At 46.1% G+C, this 17,098-nt stretch overlaps 1 protein-coding gene across 5 annotated transcripts in view; it reads right to left on the minus strand.

The window, feature by feature from the left end:
- Positions 1-17,098, minus strand: part of HECTD1 (HECT domain E3 ubiquitin protein ligase 1) — a 4,301,832-nt gene that overhangs the window by 4,107,113 nt on the left and 177,621 nt on the right. The window lies entirely within an intron of this gene.

A 17,098-nucleotide genomic window follows, 5' to 3' on the forward strand; every position in this document is an offset into this window, starting at 1 on the left:
GCATAAAGGTAACTTTTGTCCTTAAAGAAACCCTGTCCTGATGAAAAATTATAAACTGTTCCACTGCCATTAATGCCTGTAGCTCTGAGACTCTTCGTGCTGAAGTTACTGCTAGGAGCAGAGCTGTTTTCCATGATAAAAATTTTAGATCGGCTGTACTGGCTGGCTCAAAAGGTGGCAAGGTCAGTTTTTCCAAAACGAAATTGAGGTCCCAAGTTGATGCTGGTGCTCTCCGGGGCTGTCTTATGTTTTTAGCCCCTCTGAGGTACTGCTTTAGCAATGGATGAGAGAATAAAGGAGGATCTGTGTAGTAATGTGCTGAAATGGCAGAGGCGTGGATCTGAACTGATGAGAAGGATAGGCTTCTGTCCAACATCTCAGTTAAGTTTGCACCTATAAAGGTAATAGATTGACAAGGCGACAATGCAGACTTTTCGAAATTTATTGTGATGCCTAGTTTGGAGCAAGTTTGGATGGTGCAGTCTCTGGCTCGCAGCAGGTGATGCCTGGTGGCTGCAGTAAGGAGCCAGTCATCTAAATATGGAAACACCTGGAATCCTTGCCGTCTCAGGGGAGCGGTAACTACTGCCAAACATTTGGTGAACACCCAGAGGGCTGTGGTGAGAGACCAAAGGGCAGAGCTCTGAACTGATAATGACTGGCTCCCAGCCGGAAGCGGAGCTATCTTCTGGAGCGTCTGTCCATTTTGATATGGTAGTACGCGTCCTGAAGATCTATGGAGCACATCCAATTGTCCTGACCCAGAAAGGGTAAAATGGACTGTAGCGTGACCATCCGGAACTTCGTTCTTTGAACAGACCTGTTTAGTCTGCTGAGATCCAGAATGGGTCTCCAGTCCCCTGTCTCTTTTGGTACCAAAAAGAACCTTGAGTAAATTCCGGATCCTTGCTGGTCTGCTGGGACTGACTGGATGGCTCTTTTTCTTAGCAGTTTTAAAATTTCTTGAACTGCTTGATCCCTTAGATTGGGAGGAACATCTGGAAGGGATTTGTTGGGAATGTAGGGAGTGCGAAGGAAGTGGATCTTGTAGCCTTCGGATATGATAGACAGTACCCATTTGTCTTGTGTTATACTTTGCCAAGCTTTTGGGTACAGCAATAATCGTCCCCCGAATGCCTCCGAAGGTGGACAGCCGGGCAAGCACCTCAGGGATGCTGGAAGGGCTTGTCAGAGAAAGATTCTCTTTGGCCCTGATTTTGCGGACACCCTCTGCCCCGTGGGCGGTGTCTACTGTTGTTCCCTCCTCTACACCTGGAGGAGAACTCTCCACGTGTGTCAGGCACGGCTCCCTGGGGTTTCTGGAACCACATCTTCAAACTCTTCTGACCCTTGGGATACGGTCTTGAAGAAATGGAAAAATAGACTCCCACAGCAGAGAGATTCTTGCCTTCCTGCTCACACCTGGTAAGGGTATCCTTCACCTGTGGTCCAAAAAGAGCAGAACCCTCAAAGGGGGTGTTTGTGAAAGACGCCCTGAAGGGTTCCACAAAGTTACATAACCGCATCCAGGCATGCCTCTTCAAGGCCACGCCTGTGCCTGCGGCCCTACTCGCACCATCGACTGCGTAAGAGATGAGCCGCATGGAGAAGTTTACTACCAAATTAAGAGTCACCAGCTGGGAGGTAACCTTAGCCTGGACCCCCACAGCTGATGGATCTTGAAGGGTATCTTCTACCTCTTTAAGGAGATCCCTTTGAACCTAGGTAAAGTGGCACAAATAGTTCAGCGACCTCATGAAGAAGGTCGCTGATGCAAACATCTGCTTCCCATATCTGTCCATCGTCCTAGATTCCTTATTAGGGGGATGGACAGACGAAGTTTCAGTCAACTCCTTTTTTGTGGCTGCTGCTACCATCATGGCATCAACGGGAACACCCTTAGTCAGAAATTGCTAGTCTTGTGGTGCAGTAATAAACTTTGTGGGTCTTCAGTGGGTTGGTTCCACTGTGTCTGGGGCTGACCACACCTTCCGAGCCACCACAGACATCAGTGGATCGAAAGGCGGAGATACCCAGGAGGTGGAGGGTCGGGAACCAAACGCGTCCAGGAATACTGACTCATCCTCGGAAGGGTTAAGGGTAGTCCAGTTCCCCCTCTGCCTAAGTATCTCAAGGATGTCTGAGAAAGAGACATCCTCAGAGGGGGATCTCGGGGACCCTTCCGAATCCTCAAAATTGGTATCTGAAGTGAGAGACTCAGGAGAGTCAACATGCTTCCTCCTGCATTTCCTCTTTCGTGGGGGCTCCTCTGAATGAACAGGGGAGGCCTCGGAAGAGGAAGATACACCCAATGGGGTGCCCTGAAGCGCTTGTTCCACACGCTTGGTTTACGGAGGAGGGGCAGAGACAGGAGCAGGCACCATGGGGGGAGGAGCCAATGAGGCTGACCGTGAGGGTGACAGATGCCAGCACACTCCTCATGACCTCGAAGGCTCCTCTTCCCAATATCAGAGAAGGCAAGGGAGTCCCGGCGCCCAGATCCCTCCAAGGACGACACCATGGAAGAGATCGGAGCTGACGACAGAACCGAAAGGGTAGGTATCGGTGCCGATGGTCCCACGATCCCAGCCCCAGCAAGCTCCGGCTCCGAGCTCAAGGAATGAGTCGAAGGAGGAAGTTCAGCAGAGAGAGATGGAGCCAAACCCTGATGAGGGGGGCTGGATAACATTTTAGCCAGGGCCTGTGAATTTAAAACCCTGCTCACCACTCTCTCCAAATCATGCTCAGATAGCCTAGATGACTGAGAAGTGGGGGATCGGTGACTTCGCTCCGACTGTAACAAAGGCCAAGTGTATCGACTCTAAGGATGGTGATCTAGAGCGTTTTCGACTCCCTGACGGTTCCGACAGCAGCGTCGGGGCCGACTGGGAGATAGGTACTTAGGTTCCAGTTGGAACCGAAGTTGGCTGGGAGGATAGGTACTTCGGTTCCAGCCGGAACCGAAGTTAATGCAGACGCCACACCTGACGACTGCTCCGAACTGGGAGCCGGTGGCTTTGATGGCTTAGAAGGTTTCACTGACAGCCTTAGCCGGTGATCCTTCAGGTTTAAGCAAACCCCTAAGGATAAGCTTATTCCTACGCTCCTGCAGGACCTCTTGGACTAGAGGCGTGACACACCGAACAAGAGTCCTGCAGATGTAAGGCGCCAAGCAATAGACACAAGAAGTTTGACCATCTGTCAGTGACATTTTCTGACAGCACAAGTCATACTTCTTGAATCCAGACACTTTCGTGTCTTTAGACATTCCTGTAAGGAAATATCAAAATACACATAAAAAGTACAAAGGGAAGTAGGTAACTAGAAAAAAAAACACACTGCACACAAGTTACCACACCTTAACAGCACACACACTCAATACTAGAAGAAAGGGCAAACAGAACTACTACCATAATTTCTAGAGAAAAATTTTAATACCTTAAAAAAAGAAACAAGGATAAGCCTCTAAATAAAGCTACCTTAAAAAGGAAACGGGGGAAGGGAAAACTCTCTAAGAAGAAAGCGGGTTTTCAAGGGGGAAGACTAAACATCAACAAATACTACAGCTATGTATGAACACTAAGTATTCTAACAACTAACTATAATATACAAAAAGTTCTATATATATAACAATAAAGTGAAAATTACGATCTGAGCCAGTAAACGCAACCTCGTAGCAGAAGCGGCAAACGAGATCTGGGTATCTATATCATGGGATATAGGGGGGCCTCGAGCCAGTAAGCAGCTCTCGAGCTTTTGAAGATGGCCGAGTCGGAGCCAAGGATCGGCTCCGAGCTCAACCAGCAAGAATGAAGGCGAGATAGACAACTTAACATCGTATGTTCTTTTAACCAAGCATGCCTTCTGACAGAGCCTGTAACTGCTGCTCTACAGGAGGCCTCTAAGGAATCAAACCCACATTGCAAAGTATGTTTTCCCACTTGTTCAGCTGCATGCAATAAATCCTGCATTTCTTTAAAATTAGGAGGATCTGAATCTGAAAGCATCTTTTGTTTCAACTGTGACATCAAAAATTGCTGATATTTTAGCATGTGAAACTGGCAATTTAAGGCTCTCATTGCTAAAGTTGCAGACATATATACTTTATTTCCCCATCTGTCTAATGCTCCGGAATCTCTGTCAGAGGGAACTTTGGGTCCCTGAGAAATAGTTTCAGGGTCAGCAACAGGGATTTTATACAGAAATTTGTGAGAGTCAGGGACTCTGTAAAATCTATCAGGTTTAACTGGGGCTGGAGGGTAAGGAGTCAGGGTTTAAGCTGGATTCAGTGTACACATCATCCACAATATCTAACACTGGCGGAATAGCAAGGGATCTGTGTTGAGGCAATAAAAGGAAGTCTCTGAGCCTTTTCTTGGATTCTGAGTAATCCTGGCCTTCCCAGTGGAAATGCTCCTTCATGGTATGTAAGGTCTCCCCATAGGAGTAGTCCTCAGGCGGAGAGGCTGATGGAATTGATTCCTCAGCATCAGAATCCTCATAAGGGGGTAAGGAATATCCTAGGTCTGAGGGGATGAAACTGAAGAAATGGACACCTGGTCAGAAGATTCATAGTCTGCATCCTGTCTGGACTTTTTATCAGGAGGGGGATGGGAGCCCCTGATCAGGGTGATTAGGTCTTCGGCCGTTTTGAGCATCTGTTTCATAGGCATGGAAGCCTGTCCTGGAGAATGCTGTATCTGTTTCTTTGTTTTTAAGGGGGCCTTGGACTTAGCAGAGGGTTTTAATGGTTAACTGGGTAGGTCTGAAGACACCCTCTGAGGCTGTGGATTGCTCAGCTACTTTGGATCCCTCAGAAGGGTTAGTTTCGGTAGGCTGAAAACAGAGCATCCGAAGGCCCAGCCAGCTCCACGTGGCAGTCGGAGGCGGTTTGTGGTTCTGTGGAAGAGGTCAAGGGCTGCGTAGGCGCCTCACTGAAAACCGGAGAATCGGCGACCGGCCTAGAAGAGGCCTCGTCTTCAGTTTTGGGCCTCGGATGCCTGTCCTTGTCTTTGCACTTTTTATGTAATCCGGTCGTCGGAAGTTCCGACGGCATAGTGCAATTGAATTTTCTGCCAAAATAATGTCGGGCAAAATCAAACCGATGTTTAATAGTGCGCTTGTTAAACCTAGCACAAAACCGACAACCAATGACATCGTGGTCTGGGCCTAGGCATGAAATACAATAGGAGTGGAAATCCTTATGAGGTATTTGCTTCCCACAAGAAATACAGTTATTAACTTTTACTGACATCGGTCTGAGGCAAGAAACAGTTTCCCCAACGGGGTACTTAGCTTTGTAGAAGACTTCGGTTCTGGATTCGGAATGAAAATCTCAGGAGTCGGCCAACTGGCACTTGCGAACTGCTTCTGCTTCGGGCACCATGCAGCAAGAAAGACTTAAGAAAATGGAGTCGGCTGCATCTTATATACCCCTGTCACACTGACGTCAGGGAGGAGGCGACAGCAACCGACGCTGGACCAAGACTTTGGAACTCAGGCCGACTGGGGAACCGCCTGATGGCAGGATAACCCAAGTGTAATGACTGCAGCAGTGTAACACTATGAACATCTTCCTGGAGCTTCTGAGCATCTTTATGTGATAGTAAGAATCCTGGAGATCTAACTAGCACATCCAGTCGCTCTCTTGCAGGTACGGCATGATAGACTGTAGAGTGACCATCCAGAAAGTACAGTTGTGTACACTTACCTTAAATGTAGATGTTCAAGTGTATTCACTGTTGCAGTCCTCACATGAGTTATCCAGCTCCCGGTAGCCCTCAGTCGGCCCGAATACCAGAGTCCATGGTATATGACATTGGCTGCCTCCGGTTGTAAAACTAATGTTAGAACGTCAGGTATAAAAGAGAGGCACCCAACACCATTTCCTCAGTTTTTCTTGCCTTAACTGTCAGCAGCCCCCAAAAGAAGGCTAACCCAGAAAGGTAGCACCCTGGACATATGCCAAAGAATAAAAATATACAGTCTGTGCCTTAGGAAAAAAGGGGGAATGGAGGGTGGGAAAAGTACAGTTTTGCACCTACCATAAATGTAGATGTTCGAAGATCCACATTGCTGCAGTCCTTACACTTGGGTAGTCCGCTGTCCTCGGTCGGCCCGAATATCAAAGTATTAGGCTGACGTCGGTCAAGGCGCTTAAGACTGACATCAGGACGTCAGGGTACAAATGCGCATGACCGACGTCATATCCTCAGTCTTTTCTTGCCCCAGATGTCAGAAGACCCTAAAAAGAAAGGTCAAAACCAAAAGACAGCAAAAACCAACCAACCACCCTTGCACTAATTATATGTACAATATATACAATATACACAACATTTACAACCCAACCCACACAACCGCCTCTAACTACAGAGGGGAAGGAGGGAGGGTAAATTGGACTGCAGCAATGTGGATCTTCGAACATCTACATTTATGGTAGGTACAAAACTGTACTATGTTCTTCATCTCACATTGCTGCAGTCCTTACACTTGGGTAGAATCCCAAAGCAGAGGTAAGGGAGGATGGCAAAACTATAAAGCAGCAGGAGCTGCCAAAATGCCCTGTAAAACTGCAGTGGCAAAACCAGCCCTAGATTTAGAGTAAAGTGGAAGGTGATAATGCTTAGAGAAAGTATGCACTGAACTCCAAGTAGCTGTTTCCAAAATATCTTTAGTTGCCACCCCCCTTAAAAAAACTGTAGAAGTGGCAGTAGCCCTAGTGGAATGAGGCCTAATCCCAGCTGGAATCTCCTTACCATGATGGGAATAACAGAAAGCAATGCAAAACCCAATCCACTTAGAAATAGTTTGTTTTGACACAGGCTTGCCCTGAGAACTCAAAGCAAATGAAACAAATAACTGCTGAGACTGCCTGAACCCTTTAGTTCTGCTCAAATAATATCGCAACTGCCTGTGTACATCTAAAGTGTGCAAAATATTTTCCCCTTTATTTTGGGGATTTGCATAAAAAGTAGGCAAATGAATAGTTTGGTTTAAAGCCACACTAGAAACCACTTTAGGCATAAAGGAAGGATTAGTACGCAAAGATACCCTATCCTTATGAAAAATTAAGAAAGGCTCAACCGCCATAAGGGCCTGTAATTCAGAAACCCTTCTTGCAGAGGTAATGGCCAACAAAAAAGCAGTCTTCCATGATAAATATTTCAACTCGGCAGTAGCTGCAGGCTCAAAAGGTTGTAGAGTGAGTTTCTCCAACACAAAATTGAGATCCCAAGCAGGAGTAGGAGCTCTACGTGGGGTTCTTATATTCTTTGCCCCTCTAAGGAATTGCTTGAACAAAGGATGAGAAAACAATGGTGGGTCACAGTCATAGTGAGCAGAAATTGCTGCAGCATGAACCTTAATAGAAGAGAAGGACAAACCTTTGTCCACTAACTCAGTAAGATATTGAAGAGCCACACTTAAATTAGGCTCAGAAACATCAAATTCCTTTGCTGTACTCCAAAATAAAAATCTCTTCCATTTATCTGCGTACACCTTCCTTGTACTAGGCCTTCTGGCCTCCAAAATAACATTCAAAACTTGCTGTGGAAGCTGAGACCCTCCAGGGTTCAAAACAGAATATGCCCGGCTGTTAGGTGAAGAGAGTGAAGTTTGACATGGAGTAAATGACTGTTCTCCTGAGACACCAGGTGTGGTATCGAAGGCAAAGGCCATGGAGGTTCCCGTACCAGACTTCTCAGTAATGGGTACCAGTGCTGTCGAGGCCAATCTGGAGCTATTAAAATCATCTTTGGCTTGTCCTGTCTGACCTTTAGGAGTACCTTTGGGAGGAGAGGCAGAGGTGGAAAGGCATACACATGAAGATTGCTCCAATTGAAAGAGAGAGAATCCACTTTCCAGGCTGTGTGATGAAACCTTTTTGTGCAAAACTTTGGCAGCTGGTAGTTTAGTGGAGAAGCGAACAGATCTATGTCTGGAGTTCCCCATGACACTGTCAATTTCTGAAATACATGAGGATCCAATTTCCACTCGTGGGGATCCATAATTCGTCTGCTCAACACATCTGCTAAGGAGTTCTGTGCTCCCGGCAGAAACCTTGCCTGAAGATTTAGCTGTAAACTGAGAGCAGTCTCCCACAAAATCATTGCTTGCCTGCATAGAGGATAAGAATGTGTTCCCCCTTGCTTGTTGATGTACCACATGACAGTTGTGTTGTCTGTTAGAATCAACACCTGCCCTGGAAGAAGTAAATCCTTGAAAGCTATTAATGCAAATTGGACTGCTAACATCTCCTTCAAGTTGATATGTAGATGTTGTAGTCTGGCAGGCCACGTGTCTTGTATCCACTTTCCATTTAGATGCGCTCCCCAAGCTTTGTCTGAGGCATCTGTCGTTAGAATCTGACTCGCCTCTGGCCGGGTCACAGGGAGTCCCTTGTTTAGGTGACATTCCTGAGCCCACCACAAAAATTCCTTTTGAATGCAAGGTATTATCTGAATGACAGTGTCCATATCCTGGCAGTGCTGTGTCCATACATTTTTGAGATACCATTGTAGCTTCCTCATATGCAGTTTGGCATTGGGAAGCACCAGAATACAAGATGCCATGAACCCCAAGGCTTGAAGGACTGTCCTTGCAGTCAGCCTGGACTGATGAGACAATTGATGGAAGTAAAGGGAAAGATTCTTTTGTTTGTCCGGGGTCAAAAAGGCCATCTGGGATGCTGTATTCAGTCTCACACCCAGAAAGCACATGTCCTGAGAGGGTACTAGACTGGACTTTATTTCGTTCACAGAATACCCCAGGCATCTTTAGCACTGCTATCACATATTGCAAATGATGAAGAAGTTCGTCCCTTCCTTGAGCCAGAATCAGGCAATCGTCCAAATAAGGATAGATCTGTATTCCTTTTAGCCTGAAGAAAGCTATCACTGGAGCCAGAACTTTCGTGAACACTCTGGGCGCAGTAGATAAGCCAAAGGGCAATGCAGAGAACTGATAATGAGAAGTCCCAGCCCGAAAACGCAGATACTTCCTGCAACTTAGCCTGATAGGAACATGAAGGTAAGCCTCCTTGAGATCCAGAGTTACCATCCAGTGATCTTTGCCCAGCAGAGGTAAAAGCTGTTGTAACGTCAACATTTTGAACTTGGGAATGTCCAGATAAGTGTTGAGGATAGATAAATCCAAAATTGATCTCCACGTGTTCCCCTTCTTTGGTACTAGGAACAGGCGAGTAAAATCCTAGGCCCACTTCTGGCAGAGGGACCGGCTGTATGGCCCCTATTTGAAGCAGCAGAGAAATTTGTTTGTGAGCCTCTATTCTTTGCTGAGGAGGAACGTCTGGCATGCCTTTGAAAGGAGGCAAGGTATGGAAATAAAACCTGTAACCTTGGTGTATGATATCCAATACCCATCTGTCTTGGGTAATTAAACTCCAATTTTCCTTGAAGAGTGCCAACCTTCCTCCCAAAGGTGCTGCCAGACGAGAAGGCTCTGGCAGCTGAAAAGGTAGGTCATTGGGCCTGTTTACGAAAGGACTGGCTCCTGCCCTCACCCGAAGACTGTGCAGGTGAACTCCCTGTTCTAGGCCTGAAAGAGCCCTGAGCTCTGCCCCTACCACGCCTAGATCTACCCCTAGACTGTGAATCATAAGAAGGGTACGTCCACCCCTTAAGCAGGCCAATTCCTACCAAATCCCGGAGGCTGAACTTGAAAAAAATCTTTAACAGTCTGCATAGACTTAGCCTTGTCTTCCATTTTCTTTAAGACTGCCTCCACAGGTGAACCAAACAACACATCAGACTGTAAAGGAGCATCTAAAATCCTTGCCTTAACATGGTCAGATAAATTCTGATCCCTCAGCCAGGCGTGCCTGCGAAGAACTGACCCAGTGGCAGCCACCCTAGACGAGGCCTGTACAGCATCAAAACCACATTGTAAGGAATGCTTACCCACCTGTTCAGAAACATGTACCAAATCTTGTAATTCTTTACACTCAATACCTTCCGCCAGAGCATCTACCTTAGACTTCAATTGAGAAAGTAGATAGTTTTGATATTTCAACATGTGAAACTGGCAATTCAAAGCCCTCATAGCTAAGGTGGAAGAAGTATAGACTTTCTTTCCCCATCTATCCAAAGCCCTGGCCTCTTTATCTGGAGGAACCGGATTTTTTACAACAGAGGCCTTGACACCCTTAGGTCCCTGACTAACAGTTTCTGGGTCCGCCCTAGGACTCTTATAAAGAAATTTATGAGCTTCAGGCACCCTGTAATACCTATCCGGTTTAACAGAAGCAGGAGGCAAAGAATCAGGATTAAGAGAAGCCTCTGCAAACACATCTTCCACAACATCCAGAACAGGAGGAATAGCCAAAGGCCTATGCTGGGGTAAAAGTAAAAATTCCCTAAGCCTTTTCCTGGAATCAGAGAAGTCCTGACCTTCCCACTTAAAATGTTCCCTCATGGAATGAAGAGTCTCTGAAAAAGAAAAATCCTCTGGAGGAGAAGCAGAAGGAGTAGAATCATCCACATCAGAATCAGAATAAGGAGAATACTCCTGCAAGTCTTCAGCCAAGACTCTGAAACATCCAAGCCTGCTCAAAACTCCCCACCTCTGGTTCCACCCTAGGCCTCTTAGCAGGAGGGGGCATAGAACCTCTAATCAAAGTAATTTAATCTTCTGCCATTTTAAGCATGTGCTTCTTGGGCACAGATCCTGATGAACTAGGAGTGACACCAACAGAAGCTAAACCTGGCCTGCCTCTGGGAGAAGCCTTGGAAACAGAAGGAGAGGGCCTAACCACCTTAGGAAGGGAGGGAGTACAGTAACCTGAGAAGCCCCTTCAGCCTGACCTGCCTCCTGAGAGGCCACATCCTGCAATAACAAAGTCTCCCCTGGGACTCCAGAGAAACCTCCGCGGAACCACCGGTTCCACTGACACCTCTAAAGAACCGCATCCGCACGGACGACTCTTCTTGCCTGGGTTTAGCTGCTTTGTCTTGCGCTTCTTGAAGAAGCGGCGCCGGAGCATCCGACGGCATATTATAATTGCACCGCTTCCAAGACCAACCTGGCACAATCTAACCTTCGCTAATAGCGCTTATTGAACCTAGCACAAAAGCGACACCCAACAACGCCGTGCTCAGGCCCCAAACAAGGAATACACAAAGTATGATAATCTCTATGCGTATTTGTTTCCCACAAGAAATACAGTTATTCACTTTTTCTGACATCCGTAAACCACTGAGGCAAGAAAAACTAAAATATTCCCCAACGGGTACTTAGCCAACTTTGACTCGGTCTGAAACTCCGATTGAAAATTTCAGAACGCCGAACAGCACTTGCAACGCTGCTTCTGCATCGGACCATGCGGCAAAAAAGACTGAGGATATGACGTCGGTCATGCGCATTTGTACCCTGACGTCCTGATGTCAGTCTTAAGCGCCTTGACCGACGTCAGCCTAATACTTTGATATTCGGGCCGACCGAGGACAGCGGACTACCCAAGTGTAAGGACTGCAGCAATGTGAGATGAAGAACATCCAGGACTGCAACAGTGAATACACTCTAACATCTACATTTATGGTAAGTGTACACAACTGTACTATGTTCTATGTGCTTCACCATTGCAGTCCTCATATATGGGTTGATTTCCAAAGCCCAGGAAAAAGACAAAGAGGTGGAGGAAGGATCACAGATTAAGGGTTGGTAAGAAGGCCCTGCAAAACTGCAGAGGCAAAACCAGCCCTGGATTTAAAAAACAAAGGTAGGTTGTAATGCTTTGTGAAAGTATGGACAGAAGACCAAGTTTCTGTTTCTAGAATGTCCTTAGTAGGCACACCTCTCAGAAAGGCTGCAGAGGTAGAGGCTGCTCTTGTAGAATGAGTCCTAATACCCTGAGGGGGAACCTTCTCATGCTGCAGGTAAAAAAAGTGAATACAATGAGCAATCCATTTGGAGATGGTTTGTTTTGAAATAGCTTTACCCTGAGCCACAGGAGCAAAACTAACCAACAACTGTCAAGGTTTTCGAAAGGATTTAGTCCTGAGTAAAATCTCAGCTGTCTATGCACATCAAGAGAGTGCAGAATCATTTCCCTTTTATTTTGGGGATTGTTGTAAAATGTAGGCAGGTGAATAGACTGGTTAAGGGTAAAAATGGAAACCACCATAGGCATGAAAGAGGGATTAGTTCTCAGAGAAACTCGATCTGAGTGAAAAATAATGAAAGGTTCTACTGCCATTAAGGCTTGCAGCTCAGATAGCCTTCAAGCTGAAGTAATAGCTAAAAGGAAAGCAATCTTCAGGGATAGAAAAGTACAGTTTTGTACCTACCATAAATGTAGATGTCCGAACTGGATAGCATCTGCAGTCATAACAAATGGGTTGTCCTGTCGTCAGGCAGCCCTTCGGTTGGCCGGATTCCAAAGTCCGGGTCCGGCTTCGGCTGACGTCGCACTTCACCCGACGTCATCTCTGCTGGTCTTTGGGTATAAAGGCATCAGCCGACGCCATTTTCCTCAGTGTTTCTTGCCCCAGATGCCAATTGCCCTCTTGGAAAGCTAAAATTTCGCATAAATGCCAATGTTTCCAAAATAGTAGAAGGCAAACACAAAAAATAAACATGTATGTACATATATACAAACAAATACACCATAAGAGACTCCCCCCCCCCCAGCTAGCTATAAGGAGGGTAAATACCCTAGGAGTACCGCAGAGGGGAAGGAGGGAGGGTAATCCTGACTGCAGATGCTATCCAGTTCGGACATCTACATTTATGGTAGGTACAAAACTGTACTATGTCCTTCATGGATGCATCTGCAGTCATAACAAATGGGTAGAATACCATAGCCAACTAGGGGAGGAGGAATAATAATTATGGTGTAGTCAGGATCCCTTGCAGTACAGCAGTGGCAAACCCTGCTCGGGATCTAGAGTATAGAGGTAAATTATAATGCTTGGCAAATGTATGCACGGAGGTCCAAGTAGCCGCCTCAATAATTTCCTTGGTTGCCACTCCTCTTAAGAAAGCTGTGGTAGTGGCTGTAGCCCTTGTAGAATGAGGTCTTATGTTCTGTGGAATTGGTTTTCCATGGTAAGAGTAACAGAATCTTATGCAATTTCCTATCCATTTGGAGATTGTCTGTTTGGAAATTGCTTTTCCTTCCCTTCCTGTTGCATAGGCTACAAAGAGCTGGTCAGTTTTTCTGTTAGCTTTGGTTCTGTCCAGGTAGTAGCGTAACTGTCTATGTACATCCAAGGTATGCATTATTCTTTCACCTCTGTTTTGTGGATTGGGAAAGAAGGTAGGTAGGTGGATTGCCTGGTTTAAAGACACTCTGGATACCACCTTAGGCATAAATGTAGGATTAGTCCTCATGGACACCCTATCTTGATGGAAGATTAGGAAGGGTTGCACTGCCATAAAGGCCTGTAGTTCAAACCCTCCTTGCTGAAGTAATAGCCAGTAGGAAAGCAGTTTTCCATGACAGGTGTTGTAGGTCTGCTGTTGCTGCTGGTTCAAACGGAGGGAGTGTCAATTTTTCTAGTACAAAATTCAAGTCCCATGCTGGTAATGGTGGTTTCCTAGGAGGTTTTACATTCTTGATCCCTCTGAGGAACTGCCTGAGTAGAGGATGTGAAAAGACAGGAGGATCAAAGCTGTATTCTGCTGAAATAGCTGATGCATGTATCTTGATGGAGGAATAGGACAGGCCTGTATGTAGAAGCTCTGCCAAGTACTCCAGAATGTTAGCAATATCTATGTTCGACACATCTTTTCCTCTTTCAGTACTCCAAATGACGAACCTTTTCCATTTTCCTGCATAGTTCCTTCTTGTTGAAGGTCTGCGGGCTTCAAGGATAATGTCTTTAACCCTTTGTGAAAGGTCTGCTATATGATGTTCCAGGCAGTCAGTTGCAAGGTTTTTAGGTTTGGATGTATGATGATGTAGCTGTTCTGAGTTAACATCAGAGGCATCAGGGGTATTGACCACATTTTCTCCCGAGACATGGTCCTCAGTAATGGGTACCAGTGTTGTCTTGGCCAGTTCGGTGCTATCAGAATTATCCTTGGACGTTCCTCTTTGATTTTCAGTAGTACCTTGTGTATTAAGGGAAGAGGTGGGAATGCATATGCTGTCAGGCCTTTCCAGCTGAAGGATAGAGAGTCCACCTTCCATGCAAGTGGGTGGAATGTCCTTGTGCAGAATTTTTTGAGCTGGTGATTTTGTGGGGAAGCGAAAAGGTCTATTTGTGGCATTCCCCATTTCTTTGTGATGGTCTTGAAGATGTCCGGGTGTAGCATCCATTCGTGAGCATCCGAGGTGGTTCTGCTTAAAATGTCTGCTAGGGTGTTTTCTTTCCCGGTACAAATATTGCCTGTAACTGGATGTTGTAGCTTAGAGCCAGATTCCAAAGGTCCAAAGTCATCCTGCATAGGGGGTAAGAATGAGTGCCTCCCTGCTTGTTGATGTACCACATGACTGTGGTGTTGTCTGTCCTTATCAAATGGCCTTCTTTGAGGAATGGTCTGAATTTTAGGATTGCCAGTTTTACTGCCAGCATTTCTTTTTGGTTGATGTGCAGGTGCAGCTGGTCCTGAGTCCACAGTCCTTGTACGCATTTGTCCATCATGTGTGCCCCCCATCCTAGGTCTGAGGCATCCGTTGTGATGGTTTGGGTTTGCTCGAAAGTTGTGGAAGGGTAAGCCTGGGTTTGACTGGCATGCCCGAGCCCACCATAGGAACTCCTGTTTTAAGCATGGGATTAGTGGTATTTCTGTTTCTAAGCTGTGTCTGTGTTGAGACCATAAATTCTTTAGGTACCACTGTAACTTTCTCATATGCAGTCTGGCATGTGGGACCAAGATTATGCATGATGCCATGTAGCCCAAGGCCTGCAGAACTTTTCTCGCTGTTAGTTTGTTCTGCTTTGTTAATGCCAAGAAGTAAAGAGGGAGTTCTTTTTGTTTTTCTGCAGTTAGGAATGCCATCTGTTTTACTGTGTTCAATTCACCAAGAAAGTTCTTGTCTGGGATGGAGTCAGCCTTGACTTTTGTAAATTGACTGTGTATCCCAGGGCTTGAAGCAAGTAAATGACCCTTTGTAAATCTGTTGTCAGCTTGCTTTTGTTGTCCGCTTGTAACAGGCAGTCGTCCAGGTATGGATAAATTTGGATTCCCTGTACTCTGCAGTGAGCGATTACTGATGCCAGGCATTTTGTGAATACTCTGGGCGCAGTAGATAAGCCAAAGGGCAATGCTGAGAATTGATAATGCTCTGATCCTGCAAGAAATCTGAGGTATCTTCTGCAATTTGGTCGAATGGGGACGTGCAGGTATGCCTCCTTGAGATCTAGAGTTACCAGCCAACACTCCTTGCCCAGCATAGGAAGAAGTTGCTGTAGGGTCAGCATTTTGAATTTTGGGACAATGATGTATGTGTTTAAGATGGACAGGTCGAGAATAGGTCTCCAGTTTTTCTCTTTTCTTGGTACTAGGAAGAGTCTGGAGTAGAATCCTTTGCCCTGTTCTGTTATTGGTACCCTTTCCACAGCTCTCATCTTTATTAATTCCGCTATCTGATGCAGGGCTTCTATTCTTTGATTTGGGGCAGGTTTGGCATTCCTCTTTTACTGGTAAAGTGTGGAAGTGGAACCGTAGCCTTGGTCTATGGTTTGTAAAATCCACTTGTCTTTTGTAATATAGTGCCAATTTTTCGAGAATAAGGCTAACTTTCCGCCTAATGGTGCTGCTATTTGCTCCTGGTAGGCGGAGTCAGATTCAAGTCACGGTGATTGTCCTGTTGCAGTGGCAGTGGTTGTGTCTGTGCCTCGGTTATTGCCTTGCCACTGTCGTCCTCTGTAGGCACCTCCTCTGGATTGATTTCTGCCCCTCGAGGCCTGTTCCTGCCCCTTTGTGACCTTGTGGAGTCAGGAAAGGACCAATTTTTGGCAGGCCAGTTCCTGCTAAACCTTGGGGGCTGAACCTGTAGGAAATCTTTGACTGTTTGTACAGATTTTGCCTTCTCTTCCATTTTCTTCATTACCTGCTGGGCAGGTTCCCAAATAGACTGGCCTTATCCATAGGAGCATCCAATAGCTTAGCTTTAACATGATCCGCAAGACCTGTTCTTTCAACCATGCATGCCTTCTTATAACTGTGCCAGTCATGGCTGATCTAAATGAAGCCTCCAGTGCATCATAGCCACATTTTAAAGAATGGTTACTAACTTGTTGGATGTTATTCACCATTTCTAATACATATTTCTTATCTAAAGATTCATCAGAGGACAGCTTTTAATTAACTGACCAAGCATAAACTCTTGGTATTGGATCATGTGAAACTGACAGTTTAAAGCTCTAGCTGAGAGAGTAGCAGAGGTGTAGACTTTTTCCCCATCTCTAATGACCTGGATTCCCTTTCAGAGGAATAGGGTTTTGCTGTGGTCGAGGCTACTGCCTTAGGCCCCTGGGATATAGTTTCGGGGTCTGCAAGTGGGGCCTTGTATAGGTGGTGATGAGTGTCTGGCACCCTGTAAAATCTATCTGGTTTGGCAGGGGCTGGAGGTAAAGAATCAGGTGCAGTGCAGACATCATTAAATGCATCGTCCACAACAGATAGGACAGGAGGTATAGCTAGGGGCCTATGTTGTGGTAAGTGCAGAAAGGTCCTAAGCCTTTTTCTTGAGTCTGAGAAATCTTGTCCCTGCCATTGGAATTGTTCTCTCATGGCATGTAAGGTTTTCCCAAATTAAGGATATTAAATCTTCTGCCAGAGTAAGCATTTGTGAACTAGAAGTGGGCCTGAGAGAGGGTGGTTTAACAGGCGCTGATTTGGCTGCTTTAGCCCTGGCAAAGGCCTTAATAGACATGGCTGCAGGAGGCCTAGCAGCACCACGTGCTGGGGTAGAGATATCCAAGGGGATGGTGTCTGATAGATCAGTAGGATCCACAGTTGTAGGCAAAATTTCTGAGGCTAGTTCAGGTAAGGTAGCAGGGGCCTCAGTAGTAGTCATGGATTCGGCTGTAGATTGACCAGTTTTCTCGGTTTCGGCCGAAACAGAGACACTCGCGGCTTGCTTAACCGTGGTTCTGGCCGAAACCGCGGACCGCGAGTGTCGGTCTTTTTC

The sequence above is a fragment of the Protopterus annectens genome, chromosome 6.part0 (genome assembly GCF_019279795.1).
Source record: "Protopterus annectens isolate FY-2018-M chromosome 6.part0, PAN1.0, whole genome shotgun sequence".
NCBI classification, from domain to species: Eukaryota; Metazoa; Chordata; order Ceratodontiformes; family Protopteridae; genus Protopterus; species Protopterus annectens.